At 39.7% G+C, this 27,537-nt stretch overlaps 1 protein-coding gene across 3 annotated transcripts in view; it reads right to left on the bottom strand.

Moving 5' to 3' along the window:
• The window catches only part of Pid1 (phosphotyrosine interaction domain containing 1), a 287,502-nt gene that overhangs the window by 140,005 nt on the left and 119,960 nt on the right, over nt 1-27,537 (bottom strand). The window lies entirely within an intron of this gene.

Below are 27,537 nucleotides of genomic sequence, written 5' to 3' on the forward strand. Positions count from 1 at the left end.
GCCTGAGGACCAGGAGCTAAAATGGCTTTTATCAACCCTACAGAGTGATCAGAAAACAGAGCCCACCCACTCTGACCCTGGGAAGACATTAGCAGACATCCCTGGCTGCTGTTGTTTATCATCACCCAGACTACTCAAAATTAAGTGGTGAGGGGAAAGACCAGCAAGAGAGAGAGAGAGAGAGAGAGAGAGAGAGAAGCTAGTGGGACTGTAGGGGACTCAAATGGAAATTTTAGATGAAAGATTCCCTGAAGTTTTATACTGCTTATAAAGACATGATAACATCTTTTAGAAAATATGGAGTGCTTACCATTACTAACCTATTATATATTACATTTTTCTCTTTGATAGAAACTCAATCATGCAAAATTCCAAATTCATCTATCAACCTATCTATCTATCTATCTATCCATCCATCCATCTATCTATCTATCTATCTATCTATCTATCTATCTATCATCTGTATGTCTGACTATCATCTGTATCTATCATCTATCTATCTATCTATCTATCTATCTATCTATCTATCTATCTATCTACCTATCTTTTAACTCTCTCAAAGGAAAAGGTAGCTAGCTAGATACAAGCTAAAAGGCAGCTTTTATCTTAGAGTCTGAGAAAACATCCTGCTGGGCTGATGTACGTGAAGACAGCTGCAGGCGTGCCTGTCATTTGTTTGTCCTGGATTTGGCCCCAATCTAAGCAACACAGGAGGCTAGATTCTCCATGGTCAGAAGGTCCTTTGCTGAGAAACAGTTCATCTGCCCAGTTTCACTTCATCCCTTTTCTGCTCCGCAGAGCCTCTCAAGGGCTCTACTCTCAGCCAGCATAAGCCAAAATCTATGCCAAACACACACGCCCCATCTACGGGACTGGATGACTCTACAGTGCTTAAAAACACAACGGCTGCAACCACATGCTTTTGTGTAAAGATTCCAAGTCAGACAGATTCCAAATCAGACGTCCCTTTCCTTTAAAGTTCTGCTTTGTTAGATGTTGCAAAATCTTCAAATGGTCTCATTGTGTTCTAGAGTGTCAACATGACTGATGTGTATAAGGACATCGCTTAGAGAAGAAAATTATGTTCCAAATGATTTCAAGTATTACAGATATTGGTTTGCTAAAGATTAGTAAACCATGTGATGTGCCTAACCTATGTTCATACAGATGGCTTTAGGGACATAATTACTATTTCTTAGCTTTGTGCTGGCATTGTGTTTGCATTGTAACAGAAGGAAGCCTTTGAGAGAGAAGTCCCAAAGATGGAATAGAAAAGTATTCCCAACGTGGTGGTTCTGATAGTATGTATGTCAACAGAACCTCATCACCTACTGCCATGGCTAGTTTCATGTTAACTTGACACAAGCTGGAGTCCTCTGAGAAAAGAGAACATCAACTGAAAAAATGCCTTCATAAGATCAGGCTTCTGCAAGCCAGTAGAGTATTTTTCTTAATTAGTGATTGATGTGGGAGGGCTCAGCCCACTGTGGGCGGTACCATCTTGGACAAGTGGTCCAGGGTTCTATAAGAAAGCAGGCTAAGAAAATCATAAGAACCAAGCCATGGCCTCTGAATCAGCTCTTACCTCCAGGTTCCTGTTCTGCTTGACTTCCTGCCCTTGCTGCCTTCAAATGGTGAACTGTGGAATGGAAGAGTACAGGGAAAAAACCCTTTCCTCCCCAAACTGCCTTTGGTTGTGGTGTTTAGTCATAGCAACAGAAAGCCCGACTAAGACACCTAGAAACTCATTAACAATGCAGGGCTCTGTACATCATCTCAGAACTGTTGAATCTTTATCTTAAGGTACGGAGCCATGCACTTTGCCTTCCAGAAAGCCATGGCAATTGACTCTAAAATACTTGAGATTCAGAGGAAGGAACTCTGAGCAAAGCCTTCAAGGTCAGGTGATGACATAGTACATTTAAACCAAAGATGCTAGAAGCAGGGAACATTCAATTATTTATTTGAGAAGCAGTAGGTATCCTACTTTGGACACAATAGATAACATCAAAAGGTGAACTGCAAAAGTTAATGTTTAAAAAAACAGATATGGACCAGGTCAAGAGAGAATATCCAATATATTCCATAGGTCCTTAAAAGCCAATAAGAATTTGAGTTAAGAGTATAACAAGATTAACCCATCTATTATCAGTATGTTTTTGAAATCAGCTCTGCCACCTTATAAATACCAAGACAACAGTGAAGAGAGGAAGTTGCCCTGATGTCATTTCTCTGGATATTTCTCCAAGATGTCACCACTGAACATGAAGGGATTCAAATCCCTTCTGTATCCTTGGCATGCAAATTATGTATTTAAAGTTATGGACCACTGAACTGCAACAGAATAGATCAGAAGTGACACTCTGCTCTGTTTCTCTCTGTAGATATTACCATGAATGCCTGTCACCCCAGTGATGAAGACCTAAGAAAGACAGCAAGCCATACCAACATGGCACCCATAACATCTTGCAAGGAAAGTTAATCAACTCCTGAATCCACCTAGAGATTGAACGACATAGGTGGAGAAGGAAAGGGAAACTTACATGCCTGCTGCTAAGAAAAGGAGCTGATCCTAGGGAGCTGCCTACTGTAAAGATTCCAACTCTATGTGACATTCTAGGAAACTGAAAGCTATAGAGACAAAGTAGATGAGTGGTTGTCAGACACTGAGGGGAGAGAAGCATGAGTGAGAACAGCATAGAGGATCTTTAGAGAAGTGGGACTAGTTGGAATGATGTTGCAATGGCAGGTACATGTCACTGCAAATGTGTTCAGATTCAGGGATGTGCAAAGGAATGAAGCCTGGTATAAACCATTACCTCTGGGTGATTGTGATGTGTCAAGAGAGAACCATCAATTGTGGTAGATGAACTACTTTTGGGGAGGATGCTGTTAAGGGGGACAGTTGTGCATGTGGCAAGGAAAGATAGGAAGTATGTATGTGTACGTGTGTGTGTGTGTGTGTGTGTGTGTGTACACGCACATGTACTTGTATCTTTTGAGTTCTGCTTGGAACCTAAAATAATATAAAACATACAGTATATTTCAGGGAGATTTCCTTTATTAGTTAATATATAGCATATAATATATTATTTAAATATAATATATAATATATTAATCAATAAAGGAAACCTCCCAGAATTATGCTAGAGTCTGGGAAAACACATTGAATTTTGAGCAGTTAGAAACCCTGGCCACAGCTCCATATTAAGCATCCACTGCTGCCCACCACCTCCTGACTCCCAAGAATGCCATGGATTCCTATTATCTTCAAACCCTCAGCAACCTGAAGCTTTCTTCTACCTGGTCTCTGTGACTTACCCTCCCATACCCTTTCTTACCCATCTAACTCTCCAAGGCCAATAATCACAGCAAGCCCTTCTTGTTTAGGGTTAATAATGACTACATCAAATTCCCTTGGAAAAGAACACTAGCAAAACAACTTTCTGCTCAAGTCATGGGTGCATGCACACAGCTGCCCCTGGCTGAATAAATTCAAACCAGCCAAGTGGCTTTTGTGTGCAGCTCACAACCACAAAGCCAAGTAGACAGCTCCCACTGTTGGGCAATCTCACTTCACTCTTTCAACCCACTGTTCCCTTGCTCTCTGGAGGACTGTTTGATATGCCCCACACCCAACCCACCATCACCTGAGGGCTTTGCCTCTTCTGATGAACTGAAAACTATTTCTCAATATGTTTGGGAGCTTGCTTTTTGAAAAATGAATGTGACATTATTTGGAAATATGGTGGTCACAGAAATAAAAGTAAGGCTATCATAAATTAAGATAGACTCTATTGTAAACACACCAAGTAAAGACTACGAGGATGTGCCTATAAGCCAAGGAGTGTTGAAAACCACCAGCAACCACCAGAAGCAGAAGGAAAGGCATAGACTAGATTTTTCTGCAGAAAGAGCCAGCTCTGTTGACACTTGAATTTCTCACCTCCCCAACTGGGACAAAATCTGTTAATGCTGCTTATTAGCCATTGTGATAGTTAATGTCATGTGTCAACTTAAGTGGGTCCTGGAGCCCAAATACTTCATCAAACACCATTTTTGGCATTTTTTAAGGCAACTTGAGGTTAAGATTAATACTTTAAATTGGTAGGCTGAGTAAAGTAGATTGGTCTTCTCATGGAGACTGCCCTTGCCTACAATCAGTTGATGCCTAAGTAAAACAAAAAGACTGGCCTAGCTCCACAGGCCACAACATCGGCATTTTGCTGGCTGAGCACTCTGTTTTTCATGGCTCTCAAGCCTACTAGCTTTGGAATTACAAGGTAAACAGCTAGCTCTCATGCTTCTCAGGACTTTAGGTTTAGAACTGCATCTTTGCCCCTCTGAGTCTTTACCTTTCGACTATGGATCTAGTGGTTTGTGAACATCCTTATTCAGTCATCTCCTGACTTCTAAAGCTTCCAGTTCCCCAAGAACCTCTACTAACACTGCCAACGCACTGTGCTGCCTTGACTACAGAGCTAGGACACTTCTCCTCTTTCTCAAAGAAACTGATGCCAATAAGAGAGAGTCTGTCCAAGCTCGTCAGAGGCTTACAGGTCTCTCAGCATCTGTTCACCTCCAAGGCCTTGCCATGCCTTGTGTCCCCTCAATACTCCACGATAGTCACAGGAACCAGTATCAGTTCTATACTCTAACTGCATTGCTTCCTGTCTACTTGAGATGCTACCCTGGGACACTCTTCCCTCCTGTATAGCATTGCTTTTCCTTCCCAGGGTTTCTATAGGGATCCTATTGTTTCCCATGGCTGAAAACATCATCTCTTAAGTGTACCTCTCCCGTTCTGCAATTGATGCTTTCTCTCACCCTCTCTGTAGCAAATCTCAGATTTCTGTATTTTCTTCAACTTTCCCAGTTCCTCCTATCTACTCTCTCTTACAAATGCATTCTGGGTCCATCAAGATGGCTCAGTAAGTCAAGGTAGTTGCCACCTAACCTGATGATCTGAGTTTTGTCCCCCTAAACATGCATTATGGAAGGAGAGAATAGATTTCCTCAAGTTGTCTTCTGACACCTACATGTTCACCATGGGGAGTGTGCACATGTGCACGCGTGCGCGCGCACACACACACACACACACACACACACACACACACTAAAAAAATATAATGTAATTTTATAAAATTAAAAATATCCTAATTAGGATCAGTCCCATTGACCGACAGAAAGGACTTTACAGATATTTGCTGAATTATACACATGCGCATCACCTCATCATTGGCAGTAATTTTACCTTCACATTTCTATGTTTTTATTACTTTTGTGCTCTATCTCTATCTATCTATCTATCTCTGTCTCTGTCTCTCCTCTCTCTCTCTCTCTCTCTCTCTCTCTCTCTCTCTCTCTCTCTCTCTCTGTGTGTGTGTGTGTGTGTGTGTGTGTGTGTGTGTGTGTGTGCCATCCACCTTGGCTCTTGAAACAGGGTCTCTTCATTGATCTAGAGACCTACAAAGTGACCAGTCCCCGAGAGCCACCTGTCATTGTCTCACTTGCACTGCAGTTGCAAGCATGTGTCATGACACCTGGTTTTGTATGTGTGTTCTGAGGTGTCAACTACAAGCTTGCATAGCAAAGCACCTTATCAGCAGATACATCTCCCTAGCTAGGATCTTGGCTTTTAAATCCAGTTGTCTCATCCATCTTGAAGTATGGCATAATACTGAATTCCAGATGAGATGACTGAAGCCCAAGTCATTCATTTGTTCTAGAATCTTCCTCTTGAGAGCCTTCTCTACTTTAGCTTTGCAGGACTGGCTTCCATTCATTCTCACAGTCAACTATGCTTCACCAGCACCAGGACCCATGAGGAAAACCTGTACATGACTGGAGATTTTGGAATGCACTTATGTTTCCCCTGGGGAACAAAGGAAAAGAGAAGAGAAAGAAAGGGAGGGGCAGAGAAATAGCAGGAAAGGGAAGTGGAGGGAAGAACTGGGAAGAAGTTGAAAGAAAAGCTGTACCACTCAGTACATGATGCTGCTAAAGAAATTCTGATTTTTATGCCCTGAATCTACAACAAGAAATGATTAAATGAATTAATTGCTCCTTAAATCTCCTTAGTCTTTAGTAAGCATGCTTTTAAATATTTATGTGAAGTCTATTTCTTTCCTGTTAAAATTTCCCCAATGGCAATTACTAGAGTTCTGTGAGTGCCCTGAGAACAGAGAACGTGTCTAAGGCAAATGTGGAAAACAGGAACTTCCTAGATGCTATTGGTGCTCAGAATCTATTGGCAGGTTCTTGGTGTCTTATTCAGGAATGAATTAAAGACACACCTAGATTGCAAAATAGCAAGGGTACTACACTCAAAGCTAAGTTCAGTTTAAACAGAGCACACAGTCAGGGTTGACCGCAGGCCACATGCATGAAGGGACTCAGGGGCCCCAGATTACAGGCTGGGCTTCATTTAATAGGATTTAAAGGAAGGAAGGGCTAGTTATTAGGGATGTAGTTTGGCTGGCTCTCAGATTTGATTGACAGATTAAATTCTATAACTATCGTCAGCTGCATATATCCCTTTCTATAAGATATCTGATTTAAATCACATATATTCCTAATTATATGTAGAAATAAGATCGTCAATAGAAGAGTTTCCCTAAAAGTTCACCAAAGTACACAATTTTGCTTTATTGCACACACACCCAAAACTAGTTTAGGCTACATTTTTATATCTATTTCATATGCAAACACATCAATATGATCAAATACAATCTAAATTTGAGGGTTGTTAAGGTAAAGAGAAATGTACTCTATTGTACAGAGGTACACATACAGCCAAATGCAGGTGGAGGGGTCCTAAACTGTGAACAGGTTGCTGGGTGCGTTGTGTGGAAAGTGGTATTTTCTCACAGTATGTGTAGGAAAGGGTTCTAAACTGCAGCTCTTAGGCTTTTACTGCTGTGAACAGACACTATGACCAAGGAAAGTCTTATAATGGACAACATTTAATTGGGGCTGGCTTACAAGTTCGGAGGTTCAGTTCATTATCATAAAGGTCAGAACATGGCAGCAGCCAGGCAGGCATGGTGCAGGAGGAGCTGAGAGTTCTACATCTTTATCTGAAGGCTGCTAGCAGAAAACTGGCTCCCAGGCAGCTAGAAAAGTAGTCTTATAATCCACACCCACGGAGACACACCTACTCTGTCAGGGCCACACCTTCTAATTGTGCCACTCCCTGGGCCAAGCATATACAAACCATCACACTGCCAATTGCATTATTAGAAGAGGGGTATGTCCATGGCCCAAACCAAGTAGAGTCCCAGGTTGCTAAAGTATTCCCTATGCTTACCTATCTTAAGATCACCTCTAAGCCATGATGAGAGGTCCCTATGTATTTCTTCACACACATTTTATTTGCCACAACATAGAGCAGTGAGTTAAGCTTTATGGATTGCTCCTACATAAGACTGCCCTTCACCCAATGGCATGTGGAAGCTGAGCACAATGCTCCACATGCCCAGTGTATAGTCCCAAGACTGCATCAATCCTCGTCCTCACAGATGCTGCCTATGGGTCTCATAAGTTTAAGTGTGAAAACTAAAGATACAACTTCATTCACTCATGTAAATGGTCTGTCCAGTCTTGATGCTTCATACAGGTATAGGAAAAAGAAAGCAGAGTCTCAAGTGGTGCACAGCTGCCTAGTGGTGTTGGGGCCAGATAAGAAAAGAATATTCACTGAACTAGGCTTAGTCTAATCTATAATTCTAAAATGTGTGTGTATCATACCTAGTAGTGAAAATTGTATCTTTACTTGAATTCCTTCCTATGCTGGCATCAGGGAGAGTCTTAGTTAAGGTTTATATTGCTTCAAAGACACACCATGACCACAGCAAATCTTATAAAGGAAAATTTTGAATTGGGGCTGGCTTACATTTCAGAGGTTTAGTCCATAATCATGGTGGGGAGCATGGAGGCATGCAAGCAGACATGTTGCTGGAGAAGGAGCTGGGTATTTTACATCTTGATCCATAGGCAGCAGAGGGAGATTGTGTTGCATACTGTGCATAGATAGCTTCGGCATATTATACCTCAAAGCCCACCCCCACTGTGACACATGTCTTCCAACAAGGCCATTCCTTCTAATAGTGCCAGCCTCTTTGGGCCAAGCATTCAACCACATGAGCCTGTGGGGGCTATTCCTATTCAGACCACCACAGTCAGAATGTGTCAATATTATGCCAGTATCCCATGACTATCTTGCATGCAATTCTCCTTTTAGTATATTGAATATATGTTCAGGGACCTCAGAAATAATAATTTAGAAACTTTACTCCACCATATTTACTTGTATTACTTTCTTTCATTTATGGCAAATAACAATTGTTTCCTATGGAAATGAAGGGCATAAATATTTCCTTTCAAATAAATACTACTTAATGAGGTGTGAAATTTTAATAATAAGAGAAAGCAAATACTTTAGTTAGCACAGTCTGTAAAATGTGGGGGAGGTATTCTATATCTTAACACTGGTGGTCGCATTATACTAATGACTGAGTTGGACCAGTACTGGACTACCTCACAAGCTTCAGGGATGGAAAAGACATGTCTGTCTGTTCCATGAACAAGCCTGCCCTAGAAATAACAGCATATGATGTTGCTGCATTGCATGCTATTAAAGTGAACTAAGACACAAAGCTGAGTCTGTCATCAAATAACCATAGAGGACATGGGCACATGATCTTCAACTTCCCCTCTCCTATTGTTTTAGTGAAAGGAGAGTCCTAGGGACAGAGGTACAGAGGAATGGATGATGGAATGGAAAATGTGGTACATTTACACAATGGAGTACTACTCAGTGATTAAAAACAATGAATTTATGAAATTCTTTGGCAAATGGATGGATCTGGAGGATATCATCTTGAATGAGGTAACCCAATCACAAAAGAACACACATGATATGCACTCACTGATAAGTGGATATTAGCCCAGAAACTTAGAATACCCAAGATACAATTTGCAAATCACATGAAACTCAAGAAGAAGGAAGACCGAAGTGTGGACACTTCGTTCCTTCTTAGAATGGGGAACAAAATACCCATGGAAGGAGTTACAGAGACAAATTTTGGAGCTGAGACAGAAGAAAGGACCATCCAGAGACTGCCCCACCTGGGGATCCATCCCATAAACAGCTACCAAATCCAGACACTATTGCATATGCCAGCAAAATTTTGCTGACAGGACCCTGATATAGCTATCTCTTGTGAGGCTATGCCAGTGCCTGGCAAATACAGAAGTGGATGCTCACAGTCATCTATTGGATAGAACACAGGGTCCCTAAATAAGGAGCTAGAGAAAGTAACCAAGAAGCTAAAGGGGTCGGCAACCCTATAGGAGGATCAACAATATGAACTAAACAGTACCCCCCAGAACTGTGTCTCTAGTTGCATATGTAGCAAAGGATGGCCTAGTTGACCATCAGTGGGAGGAGAGGCCCTTGGTCTTGTGAAGATCATTTGCCCCAGTACAGGGGAATGCCAAGGCTAGGAAGCAGGAGTTGGTGGGCTGGGGAGCAGAGCTAGGGGAGGGTATAGGGGACTTTCAGGATAACATTTGAAATGTAAATGAAGAAAATATCTAATAAAAAATGAAAAAAAAGTCAAGAGAAGGAATGAGACTCTGTTGTATTCAAAGGTGAGTAAATCATAGCTGACTATTGTTAGCCCAGCACGCAGACTCCTTGCTTGTAAATCTTCTCACTAACTTCCTAAGCACATTACTGCTTTTGATTTTGGGGGATCGATGACTATTGTGGCAGCTATTTTTCGAGTCTCATTCAATGATATGATGCAGCTATTCAATTTATTGAATTTTCACTGTATGAAAAGATCCAGTGGACCGGGCCACATCATCACTTAATTAGAGAAAAACTGTCCTTGGCGATTAGAAATCCTTACCTTGGTGCAAATAAAGTCCAGGCAAATTGCTTTAATATTTAACCCAGGATACAGCATAATATATTAAAATGTCACTGAAAGGGTTTTATTATGGAAGGAAATTCTAAAATAAGCCCTGGGGCAGAGCTTAAGGGGAAAAACTTAAGATTGAAGAATCAGAAGTTGTTGCTTGAGTTTTATAGCATGGCTGACAGGAGGCAGCTTCCCTGACCTTGACCTATTGAAGGACACTTGAATCCCCCAGTTGTCTCCATTATTACATATTCCCTGGGAGGAATGGGAGGAGGACGGCACTGGTTTTTAAAATAAAAATAGAACACAACTTGGCTAGAAGAAGCCTTTAGTACACAGCTCAGGAGTCCCCATCTCAGCTACAGGGCCTAGCACTTCTAAGCTTCTAAGTGTACTCCCTTGAGGAAGTAGATTGGTACTCTTACACAACCCAGTTTCCCTCTCAGGGCTACTACAGCACAGAGCCTGGCAGGACACACTGAGGGTTCTCTAAGAAGCTCACCAGGCCTTAAATGAATAAGCCCTGCAACTAAGATCTAAAAAAGCTTAGTGCTATTTTTCAATTCTCTCAACAAGTTCATTCATGAGCTTATGTTCTTTCTTAATACTTCAACCAAAATTAATAGGTTCAAAGCACCAGGGAATGCTATGTAATACATGATGCAGTGCTTTTAAACTCGATTAAGATTTTTGAAGAAGCTTTTAAGTCAAATAGAAGTAAAATAAATCCCATCAACCAACGAAGGAGCAGGTCAAGTGAGTCTAAGAGGCGCATTAAGTATCAAAGAGTTAGAACATAGATTCAGCATCCAGTTCCAACCCTGACTAGCCATACGGCTTTGCCAAACCAATCACTGCAGTGTTTGCTTCAGACAGAGACACATTAGCACAGTCTGAATCCAAATTCTCCAGGTAGCCAAGCATGACTTGAATTTCTGATCTTCCTGCTGCCATCTCATGAACATTAGGATATCAAGTGTTGACCACCACACTTGATCTTGTGGCATGCTGGGAATCAAACCCAGAGCCTCCTACGTGCCCAGCAAACATTCTAACATCAGGGCTACATCATCAGCTCCTGCAGCCCAAATCACTCTAAAACGACAAGTATCACATGTTTAAAATTTTGAACCTCAAAACTCCTAGAAGACCATGTTCTGGCCTTTGACTTCTCCAGTCTGTTATCAGGGTAACCAGACTTCATTGATCACTCAGGAATCCAGGGAACACATTCCACAAGCAGGGGCACAGGCAGCCCCTGCCGGATTTCATCCTCCTCAATTCCCAAAATTAAAAACCATCATTCCTGTCACATTCTACTGTCATGTCTCAAAAGCCAACCCAAGTTCAAGGAGGGAAGTGAAATTAGCTTTTGTCTCCCAAAGAGAAACATAGCAACATATTCCTCATCCTTGTTAGTTAACCACAAAAACCACGTGTAAACAAGCATGATAATATCATTGCCCTGTGAGTCAAGTCCCAGGAGGATTTTGGAAGAAGGTTCTATTTGTTGATCATTCTTGTTGTGTGCTTCATGAGTGTGTGTGTGTGTGAAGAATTTAATTGGCACATAAAAATAGTATGCACTTAATAAAATTATATGTAGCCATATTGGAAAATGACCTTTTAGAGGAGATCTTTCAGAAAGAAAAACAAGTAAAATTGATGTCAAGTACAATTTGCTCCCAGCCAAATTAAACACTCTTTTCACAAAATGAACAGGGAAGCCATATGTTATTTTCAAAGTGACTCCCCAAGAGGGCAAGAAATATTAAGAAAGGACATTCAAGTTGCAGAATAGAAAGATGCAGTCAAAGAGGACTTACTGCCCCCATGAATAACAAAAATAATCTTTAGTCCCTTGGTACCAAGTTATAGCTCAGAAAGCCTAATGAAAATTCTAGGAGGGAATTAAATTTAATTTGTTGTTCTAAGCTGAGAGCTGAGCCAGAGCTATTCCAAGGGTTCGGAGAGCCTTCTGAGTTTTTGAAAAGTAATTTTAAGATTGTAAGTTAATCTTGAGTTCAGAAGTTTAATAAAAAAGTAAAAGGAAAGAAGGAAGAAAAATAGAAAGGAAAGAAGGAAGAACAGGAGGAAGGAAGAAAAGAAGGAAAAAAGGAAGAAAAGAAGGAAAGGAGGAAGAAAAGAAGAAAGAAAGAAATGAAAAAAGAAAGTATAGAACCCCACTCTAATTGGATTAAAGGAACATATAACATAAGATCAATGACTACAATGTAGTCACAACATGCAAAGCTTATGAGTTTAGCTCTTTCTCTTTAAAACTGGGAAAAGAGCAGCACAGAGCCCTTGAAAACTGTAGCCTGATAGGAGGAAAAGTAGATGTCACTGGAGAGGCAACTAAAGTAAGCTTTTACAGTGCTTCCTACAGAAAGACAGCGGAAGCGTACAAATGGACTTTATAGAGTTGATAGTGTATAGGATGATGTCTTCTCTCAGGAATTACTCAAAAAAAAAAAAAAAACCAGAAGAATGTGCAACAACAGGAATTGCCTAGGTACATGCAGAGGTATTTCCCACTCAAGGTTAGGATCTCAAGGTTCACATTTTATCCTGGACTCAAATCTACTAAAATTGAGGGTCATTAGTGACATTAGACTAATGACATCCTCACTTTTAATTTCATAGTATTTATCAGATGCACCTATTGTTCTATGCATTTAATCGTGCATGTGAGGATGTGTACAAGAGCGAGCAACCAAGTACCAAGAGGAAGGACATGGTATACAGGATTTGTGAAGACTCAAAAATTATTATTTGTATATTTATGTTCATTATGTGTCTGTATTGCGTACACAAAATTAGATCAGAATAACCATGTCAACATCTTTACTGTAAAATATTACTTAGAGTCGAAGACTACTGAAAATAGCAAAGATATCCTATCAGGGTTCCTTCCTCACCTTTCAGAAATTGTATATCTTGCCTACATGAACACTTGCATGATCCCAAGGTTTTTACATTATATTCAATTTTTCCAATTTTGCCATTCATAATTTGACAGTTTGCCTTAAGGGATAAAGTATCGTAAACAATCTTCCCTATTTGGTTTCTTTTAGCTTAGTAATATATATTAGTGATAATCATTAACTTTTAAGATAACTACATAGAGTTCAGTTCCATATATCATTGAGATGGCATCAACCCTAATACCTGACATTGCCTCAGTCTTTTGCTAATCCAGTTTAATGATATTGATGATCCAACATGATACTGATTATAAATTATATTTATTTATTATTATAACTGATGAGCTTAAAATTTTTTCATTTTTTGTGGAAACTTTTATTTTTGTCATAATTCTATTTAAAGGGTTTTAAACACATCAGTTGTAGTAATGCATGTAAATACATCTAACTTAAAGTCATATCATGCGACATATTATATCTGTATCAAAGTAGATCATTAAAAATAAAAATAATTAAAAATAGATCATTTATATTTATTTCAATATATACCAGACACATTTTTCATATAAATATACTAAAAGTGCAGATTAAAAAAAGTAGAAATACTAAAACCCAAGCATTGTACAATTATAATATAAGAGAACTGATCTGCAAAGTGTTAATAATCATGAATCTAAAAACTTAAAACTGTATCTTGTGAGGAAATACATATAATCCAAAAGGTCATGATTTGGTAATAGCCTAAATATAGAACCTACAAATGATTTTAAAGTCTAGAAAGTAGAGAAAGGAAAAAACCTGGGTTCTACCTACGCTTGAAATAAATCATCATTTATTTGTAAATTTTGGTAAGAAAAAAATATATAAGTTATGCGACTCAAAACCATGCCTTGACATTAATTACATAATCATGATTTTCAGAGAAAATATATCTATAATTTTTGAAATCACTGATGAGAACAAACTTTAATAAAGTATGTAGTGCAGGAAGCAATAAAATTTAAAATATTCAAAATTATATGATCAAAATTGTTTAAATATATCAGCAATAGTAGAAATAGGTCGAATTACCTCACTAAAGTTCCTCAGTGTGGGCTGCATACTATCAGTGCTGTGTGCTCCTTACACAGCTCCTGACAAGGCCATGCAGGCCATGCTGACACAGACAGTTACCTGACTCCAGGCAACGTGCTCACTTTGACCCATAAAACCTATGGTGCTGTATGTGCCAAAAACATACACGCAAAAGAGAAGAAAACATGAAATGCACCAGAAAACACAAATAATATTAGCACACACGTGCCACTTTAAGTACTAGACAGGGGACACAGGTAGAAGAGACAGAAGAATTTGAATTATGTAAATAACAATGCCATTTGAATTGACAGAAATCAAAACTGATAACTCTTGGTAGGACAAAGAATGCTTGCAAAAACTCAGTAAAATTATTAAGTAAAAAAAAAAAAAAAACCTCCTTAGATTTTAATTTTTTATTTTTATTAAAGCACACACTGAAAATCACCCCTTCTTTTCAGTGAAAAATAGTTAGGCATTGATGTCATAAGAGTCCAGCTCTAAAAAAAAAAAAAAAGAAAGAAAAACCAGAAAACAAAACAAAGCAAACAAAACAAAATAAAAATTCTCAGCAGGAATCTTAAAAGGGGGTGACTCATTATATCATTTTGTCAGTGGCACTAGACTGTACTACTTGGCCTCTGCTTATGGTTGTAGACTATAAGTTGTAAACTTCCTTTTGAATTTGTAGATAAAACAAAGTTTCCATCTTATATTGTAGATGTAGCAGAGTTGAAGTGATGAGAAGACCCTGTGCTTAGCACTAACCATGCTGTACCGGATGGCAAAGGAAGGTGAGGGGTACCCCAGTTAGCCAATGTTTCTTCCCAAACCACAGCCCATCTGCTTTCTTTCATTTTAGGTTCAGTGTGGGTGCACAAGACTGGCAATGCCTTGCCTAGGATGTAGGACGTTTTTCTTTAGTTCCTCAAATCACAAAGTGTTGATATTTATTGAATCATCATGTTATTCATGTTATTCCTTTTATGACTGTGTTATAACCGTTTCAAAGGCATTTCACTTTTTTTTTTTTTTTTTTTTAGTTCAATGCCCCGAAAAGCTAAACCAATTTAACATCAAGTGTTCTGGCTCAAACCCAGGATTATAAACAGGGTAGCAAGGAACAACTGAAATGAACATTTTCTGAGATCTTTCTGGAAATCCAGCAACTTCCTAATAAAAACTACTTTCAGGGTTCATGTAATAGAAGGTTATAAAATATTGGCCCATTGAGAGAGCCATCTTAGGTTTCCAAATATCTTCTCAGAGTTTATCATCGCTCTTTCCCACTCTACTACAAGGGAAATAAAACACAGGGTCTTCACATGAAGTTTCAAAGTGTTGCATTTCCATGTCACACCGTGCAGGCTATAAGATATAGGATGCAATGATTGAATTCAGCATCTGCCTCCGCAGCAGCTGATATACTATGCTCTCTTCATGAATGGTACCAATATTTACTGATTAGTTTAAGCTGAAGTCCTAAGAGACAGCTTCTTTCTCTGAGAGTCCATACCTGATCTACTGAGAGTTGTTATTGTGTTCATAATCAAAACATATCCCCCAAACCAAACACCATTCCTCACCCCACTCTTGTGGCCACCATTTCCTAGCTACAGTTAGCACAACGCCTCACAACTGGCCTCTTATCTCCTTGTTTACTGCAGCCTATCCTTCCAGCAATAGTCACACATTCTCCTTCTATGAGAATTTATTCTATGTCAGCTCTTTATTTAAGACCCACCATGAGCTTCCCATCACTCATGGGGATATACTGGTGGTATAGAGAGGAACATAGCTTCCAAACTCCCAACTATGGCTTTGCAGGGTCTAACTCTTGACAACTTTCCCAACTTCATTTTCCTCTTGAGAATTTTTTTTCTCTCCCAGAGATCTAAATACCATGGTCACCTTATTTCAACATAAGCCCCACCCACCTACCTCCTACCCCTCCACCCCCCAACCCAACCCCAACCCCAACCATTCCACCCCATAGGTGTTATTTTTTTTTTCTCCCTGCAATGTATCTCCCACCAGGAGCATGGAACAAACTCCTTATATATATTTACTTTTCAATCAGCACCTTCTCAGATAGTCAAAGTTCCTCTAAATTTTAAAACAACAATGTGATTCCCTCCCCAGAATCACATTGTCTTATTTTATCTACTGTATAGCATGACACTGACTGGCACTATATTATTATGCTGTGGTGGTTTGTTTTAATGGTTGGAATGTTTGCTCTTCATCTCTCCAGTATGAGAGAGACAGCCCCTGGAGAGTAAGGGTTCAGTCACTCTCCACCACAGTTGTATTGGTTCCATTGTTGGGTACCTAGCAGAGCACCCAGAGATTGGTGCTATGCTAGGTACCCAACAGTGAACATTTCCACATGTGTTTTTTATATATATACATACTTTAATACTCTCAGTGTTTCCATACTTGTAACTTAGCATTGAAATATACTTTCTTTTTAGGCATACATATGTGTGTGTACATTCAAATACACGTGAGTAAGTGTATATGCATGTGCATAAGCATGTGTGAATACTGACATGTCTTCCTCAATCATATTCTACCTTACTATTGAGGTCAGGTCTCTCACTGACCCATAGCTCACTGTTTAGCTAGGCTAGCTAATCACCTTGCTGTGGAGGAACGCTTATCTTTCATTTCCTGCTTCCTGGAATTATAGAAATTTACACAGTTTCTGAACATCTGAACTCTTGTTCTCAGAACTGAGTGGCAAGTGTTTCAGCTGCTGAGTAATCTCCCCAGTGTTAAGGCTATACTTCCTTAAGTATAAATATTTTGAATTTGTGAAGCATATGTGTGTGTGTGTGTGTGTGTGTGTGTGTGTGTGTGTGTGTGTGTGTGTGTATGCGCAGCATCTCCATGGTTGGCTTTACATTTATAGAAAATGCATCTTTGACACAAATGGGAAATTCCTAATTAAGCAGCTATGTAGCCTCCCATAAGCCTGAAGCAGGCTGAGCCAGAACTTGACCTTGCTGCCACTAAGGAGATTATCTAGGGTGGAGCCTTCCTCCCTAGATCACTTTATTGTTGAGCCACAGTTGCTGTTCCTCTTCAAGATACTGCTACCTGCTGAGAGAGAGGCCCCAGAGCTATTCTGGAGACTATGCCCTATCCTGCATGCCATCACAGCAGCTGGTTCCAGGCTCCAAGGATGAATTGGCTGGAATGGACTTTTATAAAGCATGTCTACCATTAAAAATTTGAACCTTGAGCAGACTAGTTGTCTTGGTTCCATTATTTCTCAACCCGCCTAGTCTCCCTCCCTCTATTCTTCCAGAGTCCAAGATGCCTTCCAGGCTCGAACCCGAACATGTGAGCCGCTGGCAGGCCCCAACACAGCTATATGAACACATGAATATTTTTTCTATTAAAGACAATATCAACAACATTCCAATAATTTTTCAGAATGTTGAAATCAGGGCCTGTCTGCATAATGAAACACATATCATACACCAAAATCTTTAATTCAAATAGCAAAATATTTAAACAAACAGTAAAAGTTCCCACATGTATTTTTTATATAGACACATACTTTAATACTCTCAGTGTTTCAGAACTTGTAACTTAGCATCAGCCTCTTTAGAAGGTGGAATTGTAGCTCACATTGATTTGATGCAAGCTGTAGCCCTACAGGTTGGAGAAGGAACACTGTTCATGCTGGCAGCTCTTTGGTTTGGTAAGCACTCAGCTCTTTCATTCACCCAACACATCCAAGTCCCAATGGAAAGAGAGTCCTCCGCAGATGTGGCTATTAAAGTTCTTTCTCATGAAATAGAAACATATGAATACCTCCCCTTCTCTCCTGAAAGCAAGTCCTTACGAGGGTCGACATGGGGAGCTGGGTGAGAAAAAGACATCCTTTTTCTCCTTTTCCCCAGAATATCATGGATAAAATTACAGAGGGCTGAAATAACTTCACTATGTACCCCATACAATATAGACTTGATAAAGAAACTCACATCTAGGGCTGCTAGTTACACTCTCAGCTGTTACACTTCTGTGCTAAGTCCCTATACATTGTATACCCCATAGCATACCTGGAAGCAGCTACATCTACTTCTCTCTGTAGCAGGGGATCAAATGGGAGAGTCTCTACAATCCCACTGTTGAGTTCCTGTGGCAGTTGCTAGTATATCTGGTCCCTCAACCGCCTGCATTTAGAACCATCAACCCTGTTGCCTTCTTTTCTTTGACTTAATTACCTACACTGTTAGGATGAAATAGTTTTCCCTGAAATATTTAACAGTCTTTTAAATGTATTCCTTGCCATTAAAAACACAAATAGAGAAATCAACATGTTAATTGTGGAACTAGGTCGAAATACATGCAGTAAACCACATAAGCAGTCACAAAGGTAGAGTCATGTGGTTGTCCATAGCTGAAGGTCTAAGAACAGGGCAGACACCAAAAAATAACACTGAATTTTCAGAGGAGTTTAGTGTCTTTGCCACACCTTTCTATACCATAAGGTCCCATTACTATGACATTATTACCACGCACTAAAACAAACAACAAAAACTACCCACTTCTAGCTCTACTTGTTAAAAGTTGGAGCTCTAAACCAAAAAGAATCCTTAACTTGGTAAAAACTATCAGGTTTAAAGAATAGGAGAAACTGGCCTGGTCTGGAACTCTATTCTAGCCCCTACTCTTATGCTGACAGACAGCTTGAAGAGATTTGAACTATCATTTGTTAATGAAATTGAAGAACAGTATTGATTCCTCCCTAAAGCACTCTCAGTGAGCCTCTTGACCCCGCAGTATCATTTGAAGAGTTTTAAGTCCACTTCAGCCAGAGAACAAGGAAAGGGAGACAGAGGAGGGGAGTGGCACGCACATTCAAGTACACACAGACGTTTGGAAAACAGAAGTCTACTTCCAGTATATCCCTTCATCCCTCTTCACTATACTTTTGAAATAAGACTTCTCGATGCACCTTTAGATCATTAATTCGGCTAGAAAGGCTGGCCAGTCAGGTCCAGGGATCCTCCTTTTTCTACTTCCCCAACACTAAGATTCTAACACCATCTTGCACCATCATGACTGGGTTTGTTTGTTTTGTTTTATTAATGGGGACGCTTAGGCTTAAACTCATATCCTCCTGATTGTTTGTGAACCAAGCATGTTATAGACTGGGTCATCTCCTCAGCCCCAGGAAAGATCATTTTAAGAACTGTATGAAAGCACCTTTAAATCAGGCCCTCTTTTGATATTTTTAAATCTTGGTATGAAAGCACCTTTAAATCAGGCCCTCTTTTGATATTTTTAAATCTTGGTAGAATGCAAATGACATAAGATGCAATGTGTTAGCCATGTTTCCATGTGCTCCTTGGTGCTTTAAATGCATTCCTATTTCTTCGTGAGGATCTATTGGTATCTATCTCAGAACTCCCTGTCTTCCCAATGGAAAACTCAACACTCCTGAAACAATCCCCCTTTTCCAACTCCCCAACTTCTGGCAACCATCCTTCTGCTTCCTGTGTCTTAATGCTTTCAGTCCTGACTTGAAATTCACAATAGTGGAATCATGATAGCATGTGTTCTTTGATGTCTGGCCTACTTTACCTAGCAAATTTCATCCACGTTGTAATACATACCAAAGCTGCTTTCCCACGTAAAGTCCAAGTACATTTCACTGTGTAAGATGGCACATTTTCTTGACCATTCATTTATCCCAGTATGTCTTGGATTTGCATTTCCCTAATGAAAATTCACATCCCCTTTGGTTTCTGTGGCATTTTATTTTCTGATGGTCATGATCAAATGTTCCTTAACTCAGCTCTAGTCATGTTACTACAATTTATACAATATTAGTATTTTGAGTGTTGGATAGGCTAGCTTCTCTCTATGCTACTTAGTATTATATAAAGAGAGATAAAATAGAAGCTAGTACTTAAAATGTTTCTTTGGTCACAGGAAATCTGGATAAAAATTGTTTAGCATTTCAAAAAAAAGACAAGATCACCATCATGTAATCCCTAAAGAAAAACTAGCTCCTCCTTTAGCTGTCTAGAAGCATTAAAAATATATATATATACAAAGTTTTCAACACTGGTTCTAAACTAAAAGGCCACATTCCAAAATGTATTAGAGAGTGAAGGAGCTCAAAATTCAGGGCGGGCATCCATTTGACTTTTATTTACTTCTCTCTTTGAACCTTGAAGAAGAATTTGTCTTGGAATTCAAGCCAGTTTCTTCGATAACATGATTATTTGATCTATGCCACGACTGTGTCTGCCCTGGGTTATGAATACCATTCCTATGAAAATGAATAACAGACAAGGCATTGGGCATGAGCATAAAATTTCCAGTATTGGACTGAGGCAGCTAGCTGAAAGAGTATTTCAGGTGGCTAGTCACCCATTCAGAAGATATTGGCAGATGCCACAAGACCTGGCTCAGGTGAGACATAATAATATAATAGTAGGTTGGAGAAATTAGCAGTACTGCTCTTGGTGAGGACCTGAGTTTGGTTCCCACTACCCATGTTCAGTAGCTGTGACCACTTGTAATTACAGCTCCAGGGGCATCCCTAGCTTTGGCAGGTACCTGATCATACAGGAACCCACACAGGCATATAATTAAAATAAATATAAATTTGAAATAATAATAACAAAATTTATATACAGAATGTAAACCTAACTTTCCCATAAAAGCCCTGGTCATCAATTCTTATTAGATAGTAGGGAAAAAATATATATGGTGCTTTAGTAGGAATGGTTTTTTTTTTTCTCAGTGTAAATGTAAAAACATGGTTTATTCTAAAATTCATCCATTTATGGTATGATGTTATCACTCTGCCCATGAGTTTGATCAATTATTCTTTCAACCACAAAGAGGTTTCTTCATTTAACAATCTTCATTTCACCCACAACGTCTTAGAAAGTCATCTTAAACGTCAGGCAACATTTGAAGTCTAAGTAAAACTACAGATCCTATACCCAGAAGTAGGGTACAGCCTGAGCTTAGAAGCCCAGGAGTTTGGCTTATCAAACTTTACAAAGCCCATGCACAGAGCCCATTCCCTTTGAGATGCCTCTGGTTACAAGGGAAAGGGGGTGGTACTTGGATAGAAGAAAGGACCTCCATTTCAGCTGCTGGTGATTCTGAGGAACACCAGTGCTAGAAGGTCAGTGTCCTTGAGCACCCAGGAGAACTGTTCACTCCTGCCATAGAAGTGAGGTAGAGGAAGGCATCTCTGTTCTCCTCTCCAAGCTCATTCTTGCTAAAATTACATCCACAAGGAGTTGAAGAATTCCTTCCCCAAGATAGAGAATTAGAAAGGAAACAAACAGCATAAATGCACATCTCTCTGCTCTACTGCTGTACACTGGACTGCTAGGATTTGGCATTTCTAGTAGTACATCATAAACTCAGAGTGTTTCTTGTGTCAACATTCAAGAGGTGGACACACACACAGTGTTAAATCAAGGAATTCTGTCCCTACTGCATCTTGGTCATGCTCAAAATACAGATGGACATTCTCAGTTCTGCTAGCATCCAACTTAGGGTTTGTGCATCTTTCCTTCCTCAAATCTGGGAGACAAATGTTTTTTGCAGGGTAGATGCTCAAAATACCCTTCAGATGTGATTTGCTCTATCCCTGATCTGAAATAATAAATACCAAGATAATGACTGCTTGGATACTACTGTAATAGTCTACAGTTCAGACCTGTTGGAACAAGAGGACCTAAGGTAGTGAATAGTATTGGAAGCCATTACAGCATGAAAACAGGGTTTAATAGATTTGCTAAACATTCACCCCCTTCTTAACCTTAGGAAAGCTCTCCCTGCTGAAACTGATAAACTGGTCAACTTTAGAATGATCAGCGGGATTCAGGTCCACATATATGTCTGCTGTTTATTGCCAGGACTACAGTTAAGGACAAGCAGGGCAAAACAAATTATTTAAATGAGTCCTTAGTAATGTGAGTCCCTTGACTCTCAGCTCATGCTTACTATACAAAAAAAAAAAAGACAATGATAATAAGGTTAATAAAAAATCACTACACATAAACCAACCTTGCATGACTAGACAAGTGCCTACAGTTGGTAATCTAGTATATTATAAAAATGATCAAACTAACACTGTTATAACTGGTAGATTATTTGCCTTATATCTCATATACATGAGACCCCAGGTTCAGGCCACAATACCCCAGTGCTACCAAAACCAAAACAAATGAATAAAATAACTTTGCATAGGCTCTCCAAAGAATTGTATGAAATCCAAAAAGTTGCAACCTCATGAAAGATTTTGATACCCTTTGGAAAAATTCTATATTTCTCATCTGACCCTATGATTTTTTTCCTTTCAAACATCATTCAATAACCCCATCTACCTACCTAGAAACCACAACATAGTCAAGTGGAGAGGGATATGAGGGATGGAACCACACAGGCTTTGACCTGTGGTATCCTGCACAGCAGATTGTGCATGCAGCTAGGACCCAGAACTGTGGTTCAAGGCTCCACACGGTGGCTTTATAACTACGGGACAGCTCTAAGGACCAAGAAAATGAGATCAGCATGGTCTCAGGCTATGCAGGTGACATCACTGTTGAACAGACAGTATGTATTGCTTCTGCTTATAAAGGAACCTGGATGTCATACTCCTCCATCTCATCCAGTGTGAAACTTCTGAGATTATATGACCTTATTCAAAATGGCTTTAAAGTTTTATTAAAGATCCTTCCAATTAACTTCAAGGAAACCTTGACTTACACTAATCCTTTTTTTAATGTACATGTGTGTGTCCAGTGGGAGGTACATGCGTAAGTGTCCATGTGGAAGCCAGAGGATAGCCTCAGGTGCTAACCCAAGAATGCCATCATTCTTTGAAAACAGGCTCTCTCGTTGGCATGGAGCTCACCAATTGGGCTAGACTGCCTGGTCCACGAGGCTCAGGTCTCTTGTCTCTACCTCCCCAGTACTGAGATTACAGGCATGAGGTACCCACCATGTCACCTTTATATGGTTCTGTGCTCAACTCAGGTCCTCGTGCTTGCAAGGGATTTACTGCTGAGATGTATTCCCAGCTAAACAAACTCCACTCCAAATTGAAAAGAAAAATGAATGTTCTTCACATAGATAAATGTCATTTTCCTTTAAATAACAGAAAGCCCTTCTCTTATGCAGCATTCCTTAGGCAGCAAATGCTTCAAAAAAGGAGTTAGTATACACATCATTAAACTGCATCCTAAACATTTACTCAAGTAATACATGCACACATACACAGAGAATCATATAAACTTTTAAATCTATATGTCTTTTAAATCTTTATGTGTATATGTGTATAAGAAGCATTATATAATTTTGACCTACTCATTTACTAGACTCCACGTGGCAATAACTAACGTTCACCTAACAATTAAATCTACTGCAAATTTGTGCTTCAAAGAAAAAAAAAATCTGGTGTGGGGTTTCTCAATGAGAGATTAAGTTGATTTATTATTTTCCCACAACTTTAATTTAAAAAGAAAACAGAATCATATTCAGTCTTCCAAAGATTAGTTTCTCCATTCTAAAAGAACTAAATTTTGAGTTTTCCGAGGAACAGCAACAAGCCCAGGACTTAGTGAGGTAAATACCACCTTTCAGATCCCACACAGTAGCTACTTTTAGAGAGGCAAATGGGCTGGCAAGAGGATTTATTTCCTGCGCGAATCCTGTGCGAGCAAACTGTCCATTCAGCACTCCTGCAGGCTACTGTTTCACCATGCGACAGGCCCACTTATTCATAAACAAATCATTAACATTCTTGACATAAATCCATAGTGGACCATTAATCCCAGCTATGATAATGTTTTAGTGCGTTTGCTGTGCCCATCATGAATGAGAGTGTTGTCTTGCAGAACCCATCCCTGACAAATAACAGACAAATTATGCCCCGTGAGAAAACTTGGAGAATGAACGGCTTACACACCAATTACCGTTGCATTCGCTGGCTGATGCCGAAATAGATCCTGTGTGCTTTGGGGGGAAATGTCGATTTTTTTTCCTTAATAAGAACAACAACAACAAAATTTAAATATGCATAAAACCACTTGCTAAGCTGAATTTTGTTGCTCAAATTTATTTCCAGGTTGGACTCTTGGGAATTTTCCTAAAAGCCAATCAGCAAGTCTTGCTTACAGAGAAGTAGCACTCCCATGTAAATAAAAGAAAGATGAAGGATGCTAGCAACTATGACAGTCAATTGCTAACATATTTGTTAGTGTTGCAACACTCATTAAAGACCACCTCACAGTTATTAGGAGAGGATGTGAGTGACGAGGAATACATACAGGGTATAAAAGCTTATTTGAGTTAAACAGACTGCATGATCTGGTGATTCTTTTAAATCCAACTTATAAGTCACCTCCTCCCACCCAGAGATTTTGAAAGATACGTTTCTTCATCATCAAAAAGGCATTGGACAAGATTCCATCTATGAGAAGTGGTCTATTGTGTTTTTATGGTCCAGTCTAAATGGATTCTTTTGTAGCTCTTTATCCCTGACATCCTAAGTGAAATTACTATTGATAGGCCTACAAAAGCAAGCAGCTCACAGACTATTTGATGGATTGGTACAACTTTCCTACCTACAGACCTTCTGCTCAACTAGCCCCAGGTCTGTGCTCTGTTGGACAGCACTCCATCCATTCATATTTACAGAAAATGTGCTTCTGAGATGATGTATCTCTTTAGAAAATGCCTGCCCTCCAACAGTGGATGTGAAAGACAGTGACCCTCTGTCTTTATGTACATGTGAATCACTAAGGGACTCTGCTGAAACCCATTGTGGGTCAGTAGCCTATGGGTGGCACATGATGCTCTGAATGTCTATCAAGTCATATCTTTCAGGTCATTGGATGCTGCCCTCCCCAGATTACACCTCAGAAAGCAAGGTGGAGAAGACCTTGTTGTGATGGTGGCTTGATTGATCAATGGTTTGAGCCTCTTTAAGCATGACACCAAAGCTGCTGTTGCTTCAGTTAAGTTTTGCTTCCCCTACTGAAAGTTTTTTTATTAGCTATTCCTTTTTGGGCAAAGGTCTTAGGCCAGAGGTTCTCAGATGCTCTTGTCGATGTGCTGCAAGCTACATGTATAAGACTCATTTGTTGAAAGTCCAGATCCCGCTGCATGGCTAGCACAGATCCTCACAGAGTTGGTTGGGCTACAGCCTCAGCACTTTATATCTTTAGATACTTCCTGGGCAAAGATCCAAAAGCACCACATGTCAATGTGTCTCAGATACCTCTCATTAAATGGTACTTGTGACCAGTGTGATTCTTCTTGCCTGATGGGATATCACAATGTGTTTGATAAAGAACAAATTGTGCTGTATAGTCTCTGTTCCTATACACAATATGAGGGACTAAGTCACAGTGACTACCCTCAGTTCAACATGCTGCTTATAACTCTAGGTATACATTGCAAGGTATACACTTCTGGGGGTAAGGGTTTCTTTCCCTCTTTTTCTCTCTCCCCCTTCTCTAATTCTCTCTCTCCCTCACATCCCTTTCCCTCCCTCCCCTCCTCTCTATCTCCTTCTCCATCATCTTCTCTTCCTGAGGAACTATCTAATAATTCTGTCCAAATCTCTATAGTAAAAGAGAGATTTTTCTATCTGTAAGTTCAGTGTCTGAGTTCATTCAAGGACTTCCTCAGAGACTCCTGTATTCTATAACACCCCATTGTACTGTTCAAGAACAAGTGCCCAGAAACACACAGGGGGGCAGAAGGGGAGGGAGATGGGTCAGGTCATGCTTGGTACAGAAGCTTCCTGGGCTTCCTGGGTTACAAGGAACAGGCTTCTTGTTCTGTTCTCTCAGTTTACCTTTGTTACCCACTTTCATCTGGGGGCCTTCACAAGGTTCACCTTGCCTGTATAAGAAAACTAAGTAACAACTTCCAAAAACAAAACAAAACAACAACAACAAAAACAAGAAAACCCATAAATACCCCACTCCCTGCCCTCTGGTTCTAGAGGACTGAGATCCCATTTGCTCTTGTGATATAATAGATCTTATAAAACATATACATACAGAAGGCATCCCAGATTTTAAGCAGAGACTCCAAAGCTTTACTCTGTAAGAATAGCATGCATTTTCTTCTTCGTCTCCTGCCTCACCTTCTTGTCTTCCTTCCTTCTAATAACATTTATGATTTTATAAACTCACTGAAACACATTCTAAAGAGCAAGAATGGTATTATTCTTCAGTGTCTCTGTCAGAGTTAATGTGCCTTTCACTCCTACAAAGTCATAAGAGAGTACAGGAGAAGGAGAGACTGGTGGCAATGGGCTGTGACCCACAACATTTGGTTTCAGTCCTCAAGTAAGATCACACAGTAGAGATGAGAGAAGGCATCTGGTTTAAGCAGCATTGTTTTGGAAATAAAGTTGATATCTGGCTTTCATGCATAGAAGTGAGAGGTGAAAGCAAGGTTTGAATAAGGATTTCGAGGAGAGATGAGAGGCCGCTTGGCCCTCTATGTCAGAGGTTCTAATCAGTTTTAGACAACAGTGCCGAACAAGAATAAGGATGGGGGCTGTCCATCTCTCAAGATTTGAAGGCCACATCTAAGAAAATGACATATGATATGAAATCTCCTGTTCTTTACGTGCTTTCTGACATTTAAAGAAAACATTCTACAATCACTGTACTGGCCAAATGAAATGCATGGTAAGGCAAGTGTGGCCTGCTGGCCAGTCAATATGTACCCTACCTTAGAAGGTATCTAAGGCCGAGATGCTGGCTGGTCCCCCAAATCCATTTCCTCCTTACTGGGAACAAAGATAGATTATATTTCCCCACCATCTGAAATTAGGCATGAGCCAATGACTGAGTTCTAGACAGAGGAATAAAACCATAAAGAACATATGCCAGACTTGGTAGTAGATACTTATTATCCCAGAACTTGTAAAGTGAAGGGAAGAAAATGAAGAGTTCAGGGCTAGCTCAACTCCACTGTTTGTGGCCAACATGAGCTATACAAGAGCCTATGTTAAAAGAACAATAGCAAAGAATGACATTTCTACTGGGAACAAAGATTTTAAAATGTTAAGGAAATATCAGTACCAACAAGAAAAAGTTGTTTTGCCTGTGCAAACAATTCACTCATGAGACCACAGGGTTTGGGGTAGGGACCACCATGACAGGGAGACCTGGGTCACCTGATCACCACACAGAAGAAAGTCACTGCCAATCCAGCTTTGGATTGTGACTTGAAAAATTGGCCTCTAAAGGATTGGAAATGTTTCATTTTATATTTTATGTTATATCTTAGAGCCTATTAATTACAACAACTTAGACTGACCTGCCATCCATAGATAGATAGATAGGTAGATAGATAGATAGATAGATAGATAGATAGATAGATAGATAGATAGATAGATAGATAGATAGATAAGATAGCCAGCCAGCCTGGGGTTTGAGACAGCATCTTTAATCACTTTCATCACCTTGGAGCTCCCTTTACTTCCAGTGAAAAGTGGAAGGGTCCTCATTTTTCTCTCCTAGAGAAATGTATCTTTACTACTGACTGGAGTATTTCCCCATGCCTGCTCAGTAATATGGGCTTGCTGA

This window comes from Mus caroli, chromosome 1, assembly GCF_900094665.2.
Source record: "Mus caroli chromosome 1, CAROLI_EIJ_v1.1, whole genome shotgun sequence".
Lineage (NCBI taxonomy): Eukaryota > Metazoa > Chordata > Mammalia > Rodentia > Muridae > Mus > Mus caroli.